This window comes from Macaca thibetana, chromosome 12, assembly GCF_024542745.1.
Source record: "Macaca thibetana thibetana isolate TM-01 chromosome 12, ASM2454274v1, whole genome shotgun sequence".
In the NCBI taxonomy this organism is placed as follows: domain Eukaryota; kingdom Metazoa; phylum Chordata; class Mammalia; order Primates; family Cercopithecidae; genus Macaca; species Macaca thibetana.
Genome location: NC_065589.1, coordinates 25,773,904 through 25,788,378, shown reverse-complemented (window position 1 = coordinate 25,788,378; position 14,475 = coordinate 25,773,904). Strand labels below are relative to the sequence as shown.

Below are 14,475 nucleotides of genomic sequence, written 5' to 3'. Positions count from 1 at the left end.
GTATATCCACTATTATCCATTTAATTTCCATTTATTTCCCCCTGTTTGCTAGAACTTTTCAAGCTTTCACTCCCCTGCTGTTTTAATGACAGGCTAGATAGTCATTTTGCTTTGCTTCCTATAATGAGCGTGTTAAAAGGCGTGTTTTCTGCATGTGCTCGCCACACAATGACCAATGTGATTTTACAATTGGGATGCTAAGGCAGTCTCTGGAAACACAGTGGGCCCTGGTAAGTTGGAATGTTTGAATGCTTCGGTTAGCTTTTATTGAAATTGCTTGGAGAACTGCATGGGTCTTTCTCAAGCTTCCTTCTCAACACATGTGATTTCAAAGGCTTAGCCCTCTGGAAGTCTTAGCCAATACCCCTGGACCCATCAATCCCTTTCCTCCTAATAGCACTACTGGTGCTCTTCTCTCTTCATGACTTCTTTGCAAAACTTTCAACTTTTTCTTAACAATTTTACCTCCTTTACCTATTTCTTGCAAAGACTTACCACCTTTTCTGATTATTCCCTACAGACGAGCTCACTGGAACACAAGACCTCTTGAATGAGGAATATGTAAAACACAAATAAAGCCATGTTCTCTAAATTCAGATGCTTCATTAAGGGGAACTGGAGCATCAGAAACAATTAGTATGTCTTGGCTAGTTATAAAGAAAATTCAGCATTTGGTAAAATGCTATAGTTTCCTTAAAATTTAAGTTTTTAAACAGACTTCTAAACTTTCTTAGCTATTAAAAATTGTTATTGGAATAGCCCACATTACAAATTTAGTACGGTTACTTGCAAAAATGTGATATTTTGAGATCTGTAAAGATTTAAAACCAAAGAATTATGATACTTTGAATAGAGAGTAAATGAATAAATCCATGGTTGATCCCATTATGATGTTTATTATCTTATTGGTAAGGAGTAGGGATGAGAACGTTGTACAAAGCAAAATGCTGGGCTGGATGACTCAGGCTCTGCTAGTTGAACCACACCGGATAGGTCCTTGGAACCTACGTAAGTGTGGGTGCTCGTTTGCAGAATAGAGTGTCAGATACCATGATCCCTCTGGATCTGTAACTCCAAGATCTGGGATGTTCAGGAAAAGTTGAACAAAGCTTAGCGGCAGGTTCCAAATTATCTGGTCCTTCCTGCTTTTCTGTTGCTCACCACATCTGAAAGGTGGTATCCCTAACACTGAGGTCCAAGCGAACTAAAGGCAGGAGGTCAACTTTGTATGCAGAGTCCATTTCCCCTTCACCTGCTGTTTGGTTGTTCTTGTGCCATGGGTCCTGGGCTCCTTCCTCTGTCTGGCCTCGGAGCTGGGCCTCGCTCACATCAGCACCATTTTGGCTGTAAGCTGCTGGAGCAGCTGCTGCCCGGGAGGGCTCTGCTCATGCCCTGAGCTGACACATGACAACTTCTATTAGGCTGAGGTGCTCCGAGGGAAGCCAGTGGGCCCTACCAGCCATCTCCCTTCTGTTTCCCCATCTGCTGGCTCCCAGGGAGGTGGTGGCAGAGCTTAGGCAAAAGAGCACATCCAAAGTGAGGACATGGTGAAGACTTGGAGGGATTGCACTCTCCCTCTTTGTCAGATGTTGCCTGGCAGGGGTGGAACCTGTCCCTTAGGAGAAAATGGGGTGACTCAGGCTAGCCTGGCTCATGCTGAGGACGTCCAGTCTGCCTCCCACCATCCCTGCTGGGAGTCCCCACATGGAAATCATATTTGCAGCTTGGGTTAAATATGACCAGGTGCTCCACAGAGGCAGTGCCAAAGGATTCTTGGCATGGCCTCTGCACTTGTTTGAATGTTGTGGCTTTTAATATTTATCCCAGTTCTTATGTGTGTTTGTGAATGCCCGTGCACATGTGTTACAGTTCCTTCCCAGGGTCTCCCAGCATAGGGATGTTCCCATTCATCAAACAGGAAGAGCAACAACAGGTTGTAGGGGGAGCTGGGGCAGGCTGGGTGAGGGAAGGGCCTGGGGAGCCTGAGGGGCCAGGCCATGTGTTCTGCTGTTAGTGCATTGGGCTGGCAAAGTGGGAGGCTGCTGTGCTGGGACCCCCTTTCTCAGCCAGGGGTCCCATAGATTCCCAGACGCTACAGCTTGAAGGGAGGGGCCTGAGAGGTGATGTGGTTCAATGCTTTTATTTTCTGAAGATGAAAATGAGGCCGAGAGAAGAGCAATGGCTTGTGAAAGACACATCTAATTATAACAGGAGCTGAACCACCAAAATCTAGGCTGTGAGCGTGCAGGCCCTTAGCTGTCTCATTGGTGCACTGGGGTCCAGGAAGAGTCTATTGACTGGATGAATAAGCCAGTTCAGGCCTCTATATCCTAAGTCAATGCTTACACAATGCTTCCTTCTCCACCAAGAAGGAATCTATGATTTCTTACGGTTATTGGGGCTGTACGTCCCCGTTTCTTTTGGTTTGCCCTACTCTAACCCTCTCAAAAGCATGCCAATTTGGATAATAAATCACATGGTCTCATTATTTAGGATTGTCTCATTTTCTGGAATACTTCTTCTTTGAACATACATTTTCCTGGGCCAAAGAGTTACTCCTATGACTGCCGGCTCAAAGCTTCACAGAAGTTCTGATGAGTTCCTGAGTGCAGGTGGTGGGACCGCTAATGAACAAATGTGAACTCAGTTACTCATGACTGGATTCATCCTAACAAAGGAATTCAAAAGCAATTCTCTAGAATTCATTTGCCTCATCTGTAAAACGATGGAGCTGTAGTGGATGATTCCTAAGGCCCCTGACAGCTCAAAAATCTGCATCCACAAATTAATTTCAGGGATCATTCTGCCCCTTGCTATGTTGGTGGTTCTTCTCTAGCTTCTACAGTGAGGTGATCAGGGGCACATCTGGATAGAGCCTTAGAGGTTGTGCATACCAGATGCCTAATATGAGAGATAGTAGCTTTACAGCCAAGATGACAGATGCCTGTCTCTGCCCTTCCTTCTGGTTCCCAAATCACAGCCTCTAAGCACTGGGTCTGAGGAGAGCCCAAGGACGCATGGGGAGGCTGGACTCCCATTTCCAAGTCCTTACCCTTTGTCCCTCATGTTACCCTGCCTGGTGTGCAAAACCTGGGGCTACCCCAGAAGGCAGGGCATGGGCTATGGGGGAGGATTGTTGACTTCCGAATATAAGGCTGTTCTCTAGCAGTGCTACCCGAAAAGAGAGGTGACAAAGAGGCCCCCATCTCCTAGGCCCTCAGACAAATTGGATACCCGACCTTGGGAAAACACAACCTCCCTAGGGAGAGCTTGTCTTAAAAACATATGATGTGTTAGTCATGGTTTTGTCTTTCCAAACAGACAGAAGCTACCTCTAGCCACATTTATTGAGAGTTGTGAAATATCATGGGGCCTCGTGGAGTGGCAGTTAAGTCAGGTGGCCTAGGTCCAAATCCCAGCTCAACCATTCTAGCCGTGTGACCTTTGGTAATGTTATTTCTTAATCTCCCTCATTCTCATTTGCAAACATTTATCCTTATCGGGCTACTTTGAGGGTTAAATGGGATGATTCTTATTACAAACAGAATACAGTACCCACAGTGGTGGGTGCTTTATGATAATAGTGAACACATTGGACTTTAGGTACTTACAGTCCTTTGATCACTGAAAGGGGCCACGGCTTCAAGGATGATGCATAAACCTGTTCTGTGCACTTGAGCAGGCAGGCAGGATTTGGGCATTGGGTCAATGTAGAAGGAGGAGGAAGAATTCTGCAGTCACTCTGGGGTCACTAATGGGCATCAGGAGGTCCCCTTAGAAGGGGGTGCATGTGCCTGAGCCTCAGGCAAAATTGGCCTTGGTCATGGTTCTCAGGCTCTCTTCTCAATGCCAAGGGGGAGACATCTGGGGAGGTTGTGAAGGACTATCAAGTTCTTTTGATTCTGATGTGTTTATGGCAGTGAGTAAAATTCATAGGTCATTTATGGGCTTTGCCTCCCATTTCACACAGCTAGTCCTTTTTAGCCAGGCTGTATGTGCTCCAGAAAGAAGTCAGCATTAGCACCTGGAGGGGCACCTTCTCCTCCCAGTCCTGTGGGGCTCTGAGAGGGAGGCCAGGAGAGAAGTGGAGGGTGAGGCTGATAGCCTACCTGTGCAGCACTCGGGCATGCCTCCAATGGCCTGAACCACATTCTTCTTCAGCACATGGTCCTGGGTGAGGAGGGCTAGAGCTAGAATTCATCCACTCTCTGGATGGGGTCCTGAGTCCCAGCACTCTTTGGGACCTAGAGGTTCACCTGTGATCTTTTCCTGGTAATATCCACAGTTTTAATAAAGTGTGGCTCCCTTCAGAGAACCAGTGGTACACATAAGACATTGGGAAGGTAACTGTCCATGGGTTAGGATAAAGAAAGTCAATTCTGGTGACTCTTGTTCATTGAAGTCTAATAGGATTTAATCCTAGGTTAAAGAAAGGATTTGCTTTACTCAAAACTACTCTAAGGTACTGTGAAATAAGTTTAAGAATGGTTCACAGCTTAATGTGAAACAGATAATGGGCCTGATCTTGACAAACTGGCTGTGGATACGAAGCTCAAGTCTCTTCCTCCTGACCACAAAGATAATGACCTTCACAAATGTCTTGTGGGAAGAGGCAGAGAGATTCCCAGTCAAGTGCTAAGTCTTGTTAAGTTCCATTTCAGATAACCTCTTCCTCTTCCTTTCTTTCCTTAATTCATGTTTCTAGTTTTCAGCAGGCCTCATGGGGGTAGGCTGGGCTTTCTGATGTCCAATTTGAATTCTCTTGTGTTCTTTTATTTTGTTTTGAGACAGAGTCTCCCTCTGTCACCCAGGCAGGAGTGCAGTGGCGTGATCATAGCTTGCCTCTGTCTCTTCACTATTTTTCTGACTTGATGGTGCCTGGTCAAGAAAGGGCCATAGAACAAGTCAATACCAGAATGAGCCATGTGGAAAAGGGCAGCTGAACACGATCTTCTCCTGTCTGAATTAGGCACTGGTGATCTGGCTCACTGGTGGGAAGTCATCTGTCATCCAGACACCCAAGGGGCCAGGTGCTCCATGTTTAAATTGTGTAAAGATTATTAGAGAGATAAACCTGCGAAAGTGTCTCTGGTACCAATAAGAACAGGCATGGATAAGAAAGGGCAAGGCTTCAGTGGAACAAATGGAAGGTTAGATGCCAGGAAGCATTCCCAATAGAAAAGAGGTGTCCTCCTCGGGAGGGCTATGACAATAAGAGGTTCATGTATGTGGCCCAGGAAGAAGGTTTTTTGTAAAAAAGAAACGGATGTTTGACTTTTCAAGGCATTTAGCCATCTGACGGGTCTGCCACCTACTCTCCAAGGGCACTATGTCATGGCTCTTATCAATGAAAAAAAATCTTAACTCATTTTCTTTGCAGATAGAATGGAAATCCAAGAGGCACGAGGCTTATGTCCAGAAAGTGGCAGAGACTGAGCCAGGTTGAATGCACATCTTCTGACTTCCACCCTGGTGGTACATGGAAGGCAGCCTCCGAGATGGCCCCCAGTGATCCCTGCCTCCAGGTATTCACACCCTGTGGAACCCCTTCACCTTGAGCATGAGCTGGACTTACAGTAAGTAAGTCTTACTGACACTTGACTTGCTGCTATTGGAGAGAATACAGCAGAAGCAATGGAATATCACTTCTGAGGTTAGGTTGTAAAAAGACTGAGGCTTCTGTCTTGGCTGCATCCTCTCTCTCTTTTTCTGTCTCTCTTTCTCCCTCTGTCCCAGGTATTTGGTATTTAATAAAGGTGTGTTGATCGACACAGGAATTACTCCATCCATAAGTTGGAACCCTGGTATGGGAGGAAAAAGCAAGGTAGGCCTAGATGTCATCCCTGCAGTGAATAACTGGTCTGAGGTATTCAGCGGACATCAACACTCACTTGCACACAGATGGTTTCTGTTTCCTACCCCCATTCTCAGTGTGTGAAATCATTCCAGCATCTAAACTGCCATCTTCATGCATGGTACCTCAACGCTCTGCTCAGGAGGCAGAATAATCCATGCCGCCAAGTCTCTGCCCTGGCTGAATGAGAGAGGATGACTGGAGGCTAGATTCACCAGCTGGGAGAGCCCAAGATTACTCTTCTGGCTTTGTCCTCACCCGGCATGACAAAGCACCAGCAACTATGGGCTGCCCCAGAGGGCACTGGAGGCGTCTGACCTTTTCATCCCTGGGAGTCTGTGGTTTTAAGAGAAGAATGACATAATGGTCCTCTGTTCTTAGTGGGCTCTGCTGAGTTAAGCTGGGCTAATGGAGAGAATGGTAAAAGCCCTGGGGGAGCAAGGGTCCCCGAAGGTCATCTTACCCATTCTTCTGCCTCTGGGAAGGGCAGCTAATTAGCAACTTAGTAGGTCAGAGATGCAATGAGAAGAAGGTGAGTCTGATCACCCTTTAATTTGGGATATACAGAATAGAAGATTCTACAGTTTCCTTAGTTAATAATCTGGTACCTCATGTCCTGGATGCTCAGTTCTTCCTGCTTCTCTTTTCATCCAACGGTTCCATTTTCGTCCAAGCGACCTTATTCTGTCTGAGGTTCAACTGATTCTGGAGACTAAACCTTCATAGCCATTAAAGAATTGCTTTTGGCCCCTGCCACACTCACACTTCCTCAGACTTTGTCTTGAAGATTTTCATTAAGAACAGAATTTATGTAACTAAAGTCTGGGCAAGGCCTAGATGATGAGGAGGTGACAGCGATAAACAGGTAAGTTAGGGACTTCAGGAACTTCGATGCCATAAGAATCCTTTGGCTGTAAGCATCTTTCGCTGTTACTTGAGGAGTTTGGATGTTTGCAGAAGCTTGAGAAGATAAGGTGTCAAGAGAAGATCACCTCGGTCAAGGCAGATCCGAGTCCATTACATGGACTTTTGCCTTTTTATCTTGTTGTCTTTCCAAAGATGTCAGTTTCGTAGGCCTGAATCACTGTACAGGATATGACTGTTTGCTTTTCTGGAGAGAAAAGAGGAAAATAAAAATCCCATCCTTTCTCAAAAAATAAAAGAGAGTCAAAAAGCTCTTTAGTCTCATTAAACAGCCGTGTTGGACTTCAAATAGCTCTCATCACATAACATGTTGATGAGTTAAGTGTTAATGAATCAGAAACATATGGATACAATTTCCCTGAAAATACACAAGGGTTTGGAATCAAGGGGAGTCACCCCTACCACCAGCCCTGCCCACCTCCTTGGCTCTGGGCTCAGGAGTTAGGAACTTGCCTCTGTCCTGGGCTCACTGATGAGGCTGCTCCCTTTCTGGCCACCCAGACTGCTCTCAGCTTCTCCCTGGAATTCCTCCTCTCCTGTGGTTTAGTGGCCAAGTGGCAGGGGTGGGCTGAAAGATGAAAGGTCAACTACTGAGAGAGATGAATGACACAGGGAAGAGAGGCCCGGGAGTCCTCAGCCCAAGTGCTCAGGCGATGGGCCACGTGCTGTGTGCGGGTGGGACCCGTGCGGGCGGCTACATGCTGGCTTCAGGTTTGAGACTCTTCCGTAAGTAGTTTAAGATGTTGTCTTTCTTTCCAAGCAATATGAAATTCTTTTGATCGGTACTCACTGATTTGTGTTTTCTGGGTTGCCAGGGTTTCCTGGAGATTGTGCCTGCATCTTTGCAGGGGCTGGGACAGACAATTCAGAACTCCCCAGGATAGGCACTTCTGAGCAGAAATCATGCCTTGGGGTCACCTCAGCTTTTCAGAGCATGTCTCACTAGCCTCACACAAAATCCCACTGCCTTCCGTGCCAGGTTAAAGTGGTTCAGAGTAGGTGAAAGGACTTGCCTGTGGGCCTGGGAGTTCTGCAGCCTGACCCAGCTTCCGGTGAACAGTTTCAGAGCTGGGCAGTGTCTGTGGAGTGAGGGGCCCATTTCCTTCTTCTTGCCTGCGGTTCTCAGATGGTTGACTGTTATCCTGGCAGACCCAGTAGTGGTGCATAGGGACATACTCCATGCAGGAGTGTGGATGATCCCCATATTAGATCCTTTAAGCCCCATCCTATATTCATTTTGGGTTCTCTCAGAGTGTACCTTGAATAGAGAATTTCGGTGCAATGATTCATTCATGAGGTGATTCCAGGAAGCATGGTAGAAAATAGGGAATGTTGGGCCTGGTGTGGTGGCTCACGCCTGTAATCCCAGCACTCTGGGAGGCCGAGACAGGTGGGTCATTTGAGGTCAGGAGTTCGAGACCAGCGCGGCCAACATGGTGAAACCCTGTCTCTACTAAAAGTACAAAAATCAGCTGGGCATGATGGCGTGCACCTGTACTCCCAACTACTCGGGAGGCTGGGGCGGGAGAATTGCCTGAATCTGGGAAGCAGAGGTTGCAGTGAGCTGAGATCGCGCCACTGCACTCCAGCCTCCACAGTGAGAGTACGTCTTAAAAAAAAAAAAAAAAAAAAAAAAAAAAGGAAAAGAAAATAGGGAAAGTGGGATGTGGGGAGCAGATGTGTTAATGAGCAGGTTGTTTGTATGGGCACCTGGGCTCAGTCTGGATGGGGATATTCGGAGAGGCACTCCCTCAAGGAGGAAACTGGGTGTTTATCTACCAACTCCCATTCCTCATCTGTTGCTTCTGAGACGCTGACTTCTCTGTGCTCTCAACCTGCCCCATGTGTAAGTGGATCATATTCCAGAGGCCAGAGAAAGCCCCAGGGCAGAGAGATAATGGTGGTTGAGGTAGGAAGCTGTTGGAGTGGCTATGGGTGACCTTCAGGGGAGAAGAAGGTAAGAGGGGCTGGCACAGACATCGTATCCTGCAAGGGTCTGGCTGTGCTGCTACTCTCCTTCTTTCTGCTTTTTGAGACCGATTCACTTCTCACTCAAGTCTTGGATGCAGAAGGAAAGAGGGGAGCAAAATAAGGTACCCCCAAATGCACTTGTTTGTGGGGACCAGAGAGTTGAAGGTATAAATGTGTGTTTGCGTCGCTTGCCAAGCTGTGGCTCAGAGTGTCTGGCGTAAGAGTGGTCATGCCCACAGGCCCCCAGGGCCCACTGCAAACTGCACTGGGGGCTGAGCTCTCCTACCTGTCCTGGCGTTTGGCATTTCTGGCCTGGCACAGTCATCTAAACCTTGGTTTAGGGTCTTTTTATTTTTCTTCCCACACTTCCTGGGATCACTGGTCAGCTTCAGAGCCAGGCTGTTGCTCTGAAAGTCCTGGGAGAGGGGAAGAGGGCAAGATGGACGAGTGCAATGAAACTGTGACTCTCCTTCCTATGACGGGGCGAGCATTATCATGCCAAGGCCTGGAATTAGGTATTCTTCATATCCAGAGAAGACAGGCAAGGGGGGAGATGGGACAGCCAGGTAGAAGCTGGGAGACTGAAAGATTATCGCTTTTAAGAGGATCCTGTCCAGATTTGATGGCCTCTGAGGGGCCTCATTGTTCTCTACATACGTTTCTCTACCATGCAATATTGAAATCCTGCTTTAAGGCATTCATGTTAATCCATTCTTTATTTCTTAATTTCACATCATGTTATTTAGCCTTAAAAAAAATAATCAAGGTCAAAGGCAGTTTTGCCACTGTCCTCAAAGATGATTGAGTTGGTGGGCGGACTGGCAGTCAGCCTTCAGGAGGATCCTGTCAGGTGAGAGGAGGAGCCACCCTTGGCTCTGAGCCACTGGGACAGAGTAGAGAGAGGTACAGGAATGGAGATGAGCAGGGGTGGAGTGGAAGAAGGAAGGATCATGCCTTGGTCATCTTCTCCTCTCTCTCCTTCCCCGGTGATTCATGCCGTCATGACTTCCCATCTCAGATCCTGGGCTCACAGCCATCCCAAAGCCTTTCCTGCTCTGCTTGGCTGGAAACAGATGCAGACTGACAGATGTCTCCTTCAGGAACTGTGACCTGTTCACACCCATCCTGGGCTGGCCACTCCCTTCCAGGTCCCTGCAGAGAACAGATCTTCTCAGGGTTCTCCCAAGGCCACCAGCCTGGTCCTGACGCCCTCCAATACTGGGCGTCTTCTCTCCCAGCTCTTTCCCCCTCCACCAGCCACCAGGTACCCTCCTCTCCTTGCACAAGGGGTTGTTGCCCCTCCTCTCCTTGCATGCGCCCCACTCCAGTCCTATTGGCTTCCAGTGCCTTAATGCGACTTTCCCCTCCCCTCTTGCTGGGTGCAGCTCCACCCCCTCAAGATCTCCTCACTCTTTCTTCCTCTTGCTGGAATGATTTGGTTGTGGGGTTGGGTAGGGGGTACAGGCTATTAGGAGGCCCCTTCAGCCAGTCAAGTGCCCACATCCTCTGCCTGCCTCTCCTACCCCACTTGCTGCTTCACCCCCATTCCTTGGCTTAGTTGGCCTTTCCTGACAGTGACAGTTCCTTTCCACATCCTAGGGTGCTGTGAGAACCAAACAAGACCATATACATGAAGCGCGTTGTAAACAGTAAAATCTCTAACAGTAAAAGAAATTATGCAATCCGTTTTTACAGAAAACCAATGTCCCCAGAAGCTCGCCAGTGTGGTGGACACAAGACCAGGCTCTATCTGGTCAGTGGTTCTCACGGCTCACTATGCTCAGAGCAACCCAAGAAGTGGAGTCAAGTGCAGCCTCTCCAGACCTCCTAATGTGCTCCCCTTCAGTGGGCCTGATGAACCTAGACCTTAAACATACGGCCAAGGGGTTCTGAGGAGGAAGTCCTGGTAAAAAGACACTCACCTAGATTGTTTGACTCTTGACCCTCCTTCACCCAAATCTAGATCATCCTCTTGCTGAATCCTACCAAGGGGGCGCCTAATTCCCTGTGTTTACCTTTGTAAATTCACTTTCTATTTTCCAAAGGATTCAGTTTGGGGCTCAGGCCTTTGGGCTGATAGTAAGGAAGTAACTAGAAATTGGCTCCTCAAACAGCAGCTTCTGAAGCTTTCTGGAGGATAAAGCCAGAGTTCTCAAGGCAGGTGGGAGCAGGAGACCATGTCCCAACCCGGAGCCCCCAACATGGCTTGGAGGCCCCTCTGGGCACAGAGGCAGTGAGAGTCATCAGCACCTCTCCTCGAGGCCAGTGGAGAGGTTCTAGGGACATTGAGGGTCACTCCCACTTCCTATGTAAACTCATCCCTCTGGGCAGCACCCCCCTTTCTAGCAGACACTGCGCTTGCACAGCTGCTCTCTCTGGATGCCGTGTGCTGCCATGCTTGTCCCCCTCAGGGCTTTCCAGGGCAGTGGTGGCTGTGGAAAAGCTACCCCTGTTTAGATGTGTACAGGGAAGTACATGGATGAAGGCATTGCTAGGTGATGCTGAGATGGCAACAGCCTGCTGCAGATTGCAGGAGACATGGCATTGGCAGTGTGCAGGAGGCCAGCTGGGTTCAGGGTGGAGGGGAGCTGGCACCCAGCACGGAGTCCATGGGGGAACCAAGCAGCTGGGAGGACCAGCCATGGGAAGGGTGGGACACCGAGTGGACAGTGATAAAGAAAACAGGGGACCGAAGGGGCCAGGACTGGGGCTGTCCTCCTGGCCTGCAGGAGCTGGCTGTGTGTCCTTCCGCATGGTACCTCCCTTCCATGGGCCTCTGCTTGCCTGGGGGACATATCAGAGACTGGAGTCTAACAGGCACTGGTTACACACAACAGCGCGTATTTTCTATTTTCAACAAGATGACTGGCTTAAATCGAGGTTCTCAAATGGTTTTCTATGAACAGAGGTTTCCACTGCTGGGCCATCCCCCAGAGGAGCCTGTCCTGAGGAGGAGTCCTGGCCACACTTACTCGCTGTCTCACTTCCAGGCACTCCTGGGGTCCTCAGGGGAATTTCCAGGGTGTCTTCTGAGCTGACCTGGTCCAGTGGTTTTTGGTGAGTAACTGAATCACAGATCTCTCCCCCTTTCTCTGGTGGCTGACTGTGCCGGGGACTGAACAGTCCTGGGTGGTACAATAGGCTGACCCACAAGTCACTTCAGGAAGTGGGCGTCTATTTCATGCTGTGCAAGGACTGCTGCAAAATATTCACGACCCCCAACCTAGCCGAGTGTCAGATCCCCCCTGAGATTTTCACTGCGATGCATAGTAATACGACTCATCATTTCTTATTGGATGCCTGAATGAATAACTTTGCTTATTTATTGGGTCCTGATGACTTCCCGTATTTGAGTCCTGAGAGAAAAGTCTTGTGTGGTAAGTCGTTCCAGCTGACACCTTAGCGAGGCTTCACTTTTTAGGTCATTTTCAAACCCTTCTGGGCAGCTGGCTATGAGGTTCTGGGGAAGAATGGGAGAGGTGTTCAGGGCAGAACAGCAAGGCCTTTCCTCTATGTGGACGACTGGGAGGCACGCTGCCCAGACCCCCGTTCAGGTCAGGACTTCTTGCCCAGCTATGGGTGTGTGGTCAGCAGATGGTTTCCAGCTGTCAGCTCCCTTAGGGTTGACCTCAGCTGCAGAGAACAAACTTGCTCAAGGTCACACCCTTCTCAGGGCAGCCTACCTCCAGTGACTGGGCAAGACAGAGTATACAGGCCTGGCCATTTCTGCTTGACCCAGGATGGGATGACCAGCAATATCCACTTCAGAGCTTCCTACCAGCTTGGCCGAGACCTTGTCAGGCTGCACCACATTTAATCTCTCCCTCCCCAACTCCTCATTCTATCCTCTCCCACAAGTGGTAATCCCTAATAAACATCATGTACCCAAAGTCCATCTCAGCATCTGCTTTCAGAGAACCCTTCCTTCACAGTTCTCCCCTGTGGTTCAGAATCTTGCTTTAGGTCCAGTCCCTCCCCAAAACCAGTAAAGCTGATGTGCAGCCTTCCAAAAACCCGTTTTGACCAAGTCAAATCCATAGCCACCAGAGTGTGCGGGGCACGACATCAGCTGCTATGGCATCCAGTTGCCTAGAAAAAGAAATCTATGAAGCCCATACTAGCCTCAGGCCTCAGGGCCTTTGCACTTTGTATTCTCTTTTAGGAATGCTAGAGTTTGTGCCCAGTTCACCTTCTCAGGCAAGTCTTCCTAAACCGCCAATCAAAATGACCCTCTCCTCAACACACAGTCACCCCACTATGCACTGTGTTGTTTGTGATTCTCTGTTGCAATAAAAATTAAAGGTAACCTTGGGTACTTAGGTTTTTAGTCTCTGTCTCTTCCCACTGGAACATGAATCCTGTGAAAGCAGGGGTCTTTCTACTTTTTTCATCTCCTCATCCCAGGACCTTGCAGCGTGTCTTAAGTAGGTACCAGATAGAGAATGACAGCATGAATAGGATGGACAAATATTTTTTGAGTGGAAATGAGAGAATCTAAGAATTCAATATTTTAAATATTTTGTTTCTTGAATATTTATTTTCACGTTTTCTTTCTAGTTAAGGTAAGTGGCACTGGTTTTCACTTAGAGAAGGGACAAACTTTCTTCTTCAGAGAGCCACTTAGTAAATATTTTTGGCTTTGCTGGTCTCAAGGGCTTGGTTGCAACTGCTTAATTCTGTGGTTGTAGCATAAAGGCAGCTATTGTCAATACAAAACGAATGGGCGTGGCTGTGTTACAATAAAACTTTATTTGAAAAAACAGGTGGATGTCTGAATTTGGCTGGCAGGTTGTTACTTAGAGTAGTAATATAAAATTTCCTATAAATAACTTTATTGAAGGAAAAAAGGAAGTCCATTTAAATCAAAGTATTAACTAAATAGCTGTACAGAAACCATATGCAAATTCCTAACGTTGGTTAGTTCTAATGTTTCTTGTAACATCTGTGGCACAGCTGTGAGGGTGAGGGAGGTGGAAGGGAGAAAACCTTTAATTTAATGTTACCAGACAGGATGGGAGGCTCACTTAGATATTCCCAAGAGCTTGGTAGGGCCAAAGTTCTGCTTTTTCTACCGTTGCTATTCCTTTGTCCTATATTCTTTTCATTGCCAGCTCTGTTCCTAGAACTAGTGGTTGTCACAAAATGCCCTTGCTTGGTAAGCAATCCTTCTGTGTGGTTTAAATACCCCCAGGTTGGATGTAGCCCCACTTACCTACCTCATAAATATACCCTGAGCTTAAACGTAAACATGGCAGGGCACTGAGGAGGTAGGTGTGGCAGAAGGTGACAAAGTTAGACTGAAATTCCTAAACTTTTAGGAATGAGAATGGCTCAGGTCTACTAGGCACTTAACACAAACTGGGCCTGCTCTAAGCACTTCACATGTATTAGTTGATTCAGTTCTTACAGTCATCTTATAATAATAGTATTGTTTCCATTTGCCGATGAGACAAATGAGGCACAGGAGCTAAGTCAGTTTCCCAAGATTATTCATCTAGCAAGAGGCAGAGTTAGGATACCAACCCAGGTCATCGGCACCAGAGCCATGCTGCTAACATGTACACCTGTGATTTACATGTGTACACGCTACACATGTGTAGCTACATGTGTCACGCTACATGTGTCACGCTACAGTGTTCCACGAGATAGCAATATCAGTGTTTCCTAGGAGTCCGAATCAACTCACTATTCTTTCTCTATAATCTTTTTTTACAAAAATCATGTAT

The 14,475-nt window shown here is 47.6% G+C and overlaps 1 long non-coding RNA gene across 3 annotated transcripts in view; it reads left to right on the top strand.

The window, feature by feature from the left end:
* LOC126932460 (uncharacterized) overlaps window positions 1-14,475 on the top strand; it is a 408,483-nt gene that overhangs the window by 84,879 nt on the left and 309,129 nt on the right. For all 3 annotated transcript variants that reach the window (XR_007718187.1, XR_007718189.1, XR_007718188.1), the window contains exon 3: window positions 5,381-5,525. This is a non-coding gene — a long non-coding RNA (uncharacterized LOC126932460). The remainder of the gene's footprint in view (window positions 1-5,380; window positions 5,526-14,475) is intronic.